General features: G+C 45.3%; 1 pseudogene; it reads right to left on the reverse strand.

Annotated features, from left to right (window-relative positions):
* Positions 1 to 3,000: 3,000 nt before the first annotated feature.
* Positions 3,001 to 4,633, reverse strand: LOC102883040 (annotated as a pseudogene).
* Positions 4,634 to 5,277: the final 644 nt, after the last annotated feature.

The following is a 5,277-nucleotide window of genomic DNA, read 5'->3' on the forward strand; positions in this document are numbered from 1 at the left end:
CCCAGGTGAGGCAGATTAAGGGATTTGAGGTGCAGAAACATAAAGGGCCAAAGCCAGAGGGGTCCTAAGGGGCCATCAATTCCAGCTGCCCCTCTCCTGTCTCTTCTGTCCCACTGCTTTGCAGATGGAAGTAGGGATATTGAGACCTGGGTGGAGAGGAGGCATGCGCTTTTCACTGCCAGGCGGTGCTGGACTATCCAACAGGCAGAACAGGCACATGCTGGGTCACCACAAGGCAGGACATCAAAACTACTTCCTGAAACAATTTCACATTTGATATTTCAAAGCGTCACTCAACTAGATCATCGTAGGAAATATCTGAATTTGGCTGGAGTTTCTTACACTCATTTTACAGGTTAGGATTCTTGTTCTACTTTGAATTATGTATGACATCTGAGTAATGCAGCCTGGTGTTTAAACCTAAAGGAGCAATCAGGGCCCCTGACCCTGGTTCTACATCCTCCCTTCCCCACATCCTTACCCCTATCTCTCCACTCTGATCTTTGCTGAGATTCGGCACTTTACCCCCAATCCACTCACCTGCTAAGCTTTGTCCACTTTGGTGTCTTCTGTGATGTCCCCTTTGTGTCTTTCAACCTGGCTTGGCAGGGAAGAGCCAGGCAGGCGCTGAGCTGTGGCCCATTTAACCCTCTAACCCCTTCTTTCAGCCAAGTCTGTTGGGACCCTCTCCCTCTGTAGGGCTCCTTGGGGCATTGTGCCTCCCTCCCCTGTAACCCAGGATCAACTTCTTGCCCCTTTTAGAGCATGTGTTGGGAGGGGATTTGCTTTTGGGATTTGTCAATAATGAGAACAGCATGGTTAACAACCCTCATGGGTTCCAGAACTTTACAACCAACAGGACAGCTTTTATTGACATTATTTCATCTGGTCCTCAGAGCAGCTAGGGGAGACTGGCAGCCCAAGAGGAGGAAAGTAGAGTCTAAACAAGTGACATGACTTATCAGTGTTCAAGCTGATGTTTCGTATAAGAGCTACAAGTCAGACCCAGGGCTTCATTCCCAGGCCTGTGCTCTACAGTATTCCTTCATGGGTAATGGCTTAGGGTCTAAAGTGAAAAAGTCCTGGTTTGAAAAGCAGTTCTAATACATTCTAGCTATGTCACCTTAGGCAATTTACTTAACTTCTCTGAGTCTGAGTTTCTTCATCTGTAAGATGGAACAACAATATTATCCATCTCATAGAGTTTTTGAGAGGATTTAAAGAGATAAGGGATATGGGGTGCTTGGAGTGAAACATGATTATTTGAAAATTACTCCAGGAGTTTTGTTTGTATTACCTGGCAATAAAAAAAAGAAAAAAAAAAAGCCAGAGAAGAGTCTACCTGCATATATTCAATTTCCCAGAAGACTGTGGATGTCCATCTTCTGCAAGAGAAGATGCAGCTCTCATGGGTTTTCAGAGTTTCCAGATGCTGAACAGCTGGCTTTACCAGGAGCTACAGTCAATAGCTAGTATGTAAGCTTGGACTGCTAAGCACCCGGTAGTTGGTTTGTTCTGCTTATGAAGCTACTCTTTTGCTCCCTTTCTTCCCCAAAATGGGAAGCAGTAAGGTCAGGGCCATTATACCTATATCTTAGGATGAACTGTTAGCAGCCAACATTCAGCTGCTACAGAGTAGGCCACCAGTTGTGTCTACTACAGTTTACCCCTCGAACCTCTCAGATTCATTCACTTATCACAAGAGGCTCACTCCATTTGGACATAGGGTTTTCAAGATTCTGATTAGTCACATTTAGTGTGTGTGTGGGGGATCTCTAAAGGGTAAGAATAGTAGGATTAACTACTGCCCCTGATACTGTAGTCAGTCCCACAGCTGCAAGCGATAGTCATCATCTCTACTACCCAGTCTAGATTTTCTTCTCTTCCCTTTCACATTCAATCACTTCAGTTTTTCTAAATGGATTCCCTTCTAGCATGACTCAGACCCTTGTCCCTGATCATTCTGGGCCCCTGGTTACAATGCCTCATTGGCTATGGTTGCTTTAATTGCCTACTTATAGTTAAAGTCAGTCGTGGAAGAAACAGCAAATGCTCTGGTGCTTGAGTGCTAACATTTCAGCCCCCTTTATGGAAGAGTAGTCTTACTTTCCCTTGAAGATCTGGGTCAATTACCCGTGCAAATATGTAACTCCTTTTTTGACCGCGGGTCTACTTGCTCCGTGGGTTTAGATGATCAGGCAGCCTTTGTAGCTTTAAATTTACTGAGACTTACTGAGTCTCCTGTGGAATCAGGACTGCTTAATCTACAAAGGCTAAATCATCAGGACTGAAGCACAAGTTCCCCCAAATGGGTCACCGTGGGTAATGGTGAGTGAAGCCACTGGTATTTGGCAGGAAGCATCCCTTTTTAATGAGTGATCAAGCTGAAAATGAATCCTTCCCATTGGGCAGGAACATGGACCCCATTAAGATTCCCTGACTGGAGCAGCCAGTGGGTTTTTTTTTTGGGGGGGGGTTTGCAATCATTTCAAGCCTCCTGGCACCCTACCAATCCCACCCCCGAACTATATTGCTGATAACGTGAGTATTTGCTAACAAACAAGTTATAAGAACTTATAAGAAAAATTGTTGACATTGAATTAAATGCTAACTTCTTAGCTTCCACAGTGCCCTTGCTTATCTCTGTCTTATCACCTTATGTTATTTCTCTGGTTCTGACTTTCCCAATAGACCATGAATACCTTGAGGGCAACATCTCTGTCTGGTTTATTTCTGTCTCTAGCACCTAGTTAAGATCTTTATGAATGATCCAGTGATCAACTTTTATTCATCACGTTGATGATTGATAAAAATTATGAAAATTACAATTATTTTATAGCATCAATAGGAAGGCTTCTTGATTTAGTATTTGAAAACCAGGTTTTAGCTCAACTGAATGAAGCCAATTTAGGCAGCTGTAATTCATTTAAAAATATTTATTATATATTTTTTTAGTGCTAGGCACTGTCATGGCTGTCCAGGGAGCTAAATTTGTTACATCTAAGGATCAAGGGCCCCAGAATGCCCTGGGCCCTGGGGACATGCCATTTTGGTGATGGCTGCTTTGACATCCTTATTCCTCAGTGTGTAGATGAGAGGGTTGAGAACAGGTGTGAGAATGGCAAATACCACATTGCCCATGATGTGGAAGTCCAGGGGCAGGTCAGCCCTATAAGCCACATAGGCAATCGCAACGGATGAGTAGTAGATGCCAACCACCAGCAGGTGAGAGCTGCAGGTGGAGAAGGCTTTTGAGCGTCCTTCTCTGGATCTGATGCGAAGCACCGAGGCCAGGATGTGGGCATAGGAGAGAAGCACCAGGAGAAGGGGCAGGAAGGACACCACCATGGCGATGCAGAAGCCCATGAAGGTCTGGGGTGCGGTGTCAGAGCAGGAGGCCTGGACCACAGCCAAGTGGTCACAGAAGCAGTGGTAGATGAGCCTGGCAGCCAGAACTGGTGTGGGCAGTGTGGCCAGAAAATTTCGGAAGACAATGAAGATGACTGAATAAATGACAAACTGTTCATTGATGATGGACAGGGTAGCGCAGTGGGTGGCAGATCGCCACATAGCGGTCATAGGCCATGACCACCAGGGTGAAGGCTTCAGCACAGTTGAGGCCGTGGAAGAGGTACATCTGCAGGAAGCAGGCAGGGAAGCTAAAGAAGTGGTCCCCAATTAAGAACAGGGACAACATCTTGGGGACAGTGGTTGTAGTGGAGAGTATGTCCAGGGTTGAGAGATTGATCAGGAAGAAGTACATGGGCTTGTGAAGTCTGGGCTCTGCCACCACAGCCACCAGGATCAGGGTGTTACCTACTAGGATGAGTAGGTAGAGGAACAGGAAGATGAAGAAGACAGGGAGGAAGAGAAACTCCTGTAGAGAGGGGATCCCCACCAGGTAGAAGATAGGTGGAGAGGCTTTTGATCCATTGCAGGCTGTGGCATCCATGGCGGGACAGACCTACATGCTAGGGTGATAGGCGGCCAGAGCATCTGGAGATCAGAACAACCAGGGTTCAGAATGAGAAATCTGTAGAGTTCACTGAACAATTATTGCAATCCAAATCATTTATGACCAAGTTTAGGGGGCAATGTTGTTAAAAGCCATTTGGGATGTCTGCACCACTGCTGCGATGGGCAGGAGAAAGGCAGTGAGGCAGGCACTGGCTGCCAGTATAGCATTGTTCTGTGGGGTCATGTGGACAGGGTAGTGCAGTTCCCTTATTTGACAGCCCATCAGCAGATCGCCACATAGCGGTCATAGGCCATGACCACCAGGGTGAAGGCTTCTGAGCAGGAGAAGCTGTCGGAAGAGGTACATCTGCAGGAAACAGGCAGGGAAGCTGAGGAAACGGTCCCCAAGTAAGAGTAGGGACAACATCTTGGGGATGGTGGTTGTAGTGGAGAGTATGTCCAGGGTTGAGAGATTGATCAGAAAGAAGTACATGGGCTTGTGAGGTCTGGGCTCTATCACCACAGCCCCTAGGATCAGCCCATTTCCCACCAGGATAAGCAGGTAGATTAAGAGGAAAATTAAAAAGACAAAGAAGAAGAAGGATTCGGGCAGAGAGGGGATGCCCATCAGATAGAAGACAGGTGAGTCCTTTGATCTATTACATGTGGCTTCCATAGTGGGTCAGGCTTGGATGTTTGCAGATAGACACTGGGATCATCAGCACATGTCTGGAAACCAGAACAATCAGGAGAACATTAACTAGAACATGTATCTTTTCCTTTTCAACCATGGATCTCAATCCTGACAGTTTTTTTCAGTTTGGAATTTCATTGCACCACTAACATGTCCAGGTCGGTGAGGTGTCTAATGAGCAATAGCTGAAAGAGCTGGTCCTTCTGGTGGGGAACAAAGGTAGACACAAACATCTGATGGGCTGTCAAATAAGGGAACAGCACTTACAGAGAACTAAGGCAAGTATTAGCAGCTCCAGGGACCTAGAGTTTAGCCTCACATATGGAACAAGTTTCTTACAATTAGAACTATTCCAAAGACAAAGAGTAACTTGAAAAATTTTGAATTCCATATAACTAAAGGCATGCAATGCAGGAGTCTTTTTGGCTGAAATGCTACAAAGGAAGTTTAATATTTGGATAGAAGCTAGATTAAAGACCTTTGAGCAACCTTCTAACCCTGGATCCATTGATCCTTAAAAAAAAAAAAAGAATAACATAAATGAACCATAATAATCAGATTGCAGGATTTGGGGAAGGGGAAAATTTATTCTCTCTGAGAGAAAAAATTGAGAAGCATCAATTTAT

Source organism: Pteropus alecto, unplaced genomic scaffold, assembly GCF_000325575.1.
Source record: "Pteropus alecto unplaced genomic scaffold, ASM32557v1 scaffold7, whole genome shotgun sequence".
NCBI classification, from domain to species: Eukaryota; Metazoa; Chordata; class Mammalia; order Chiroptera; family Pteropodidae; genus Pteropus; species Pteropus alecto.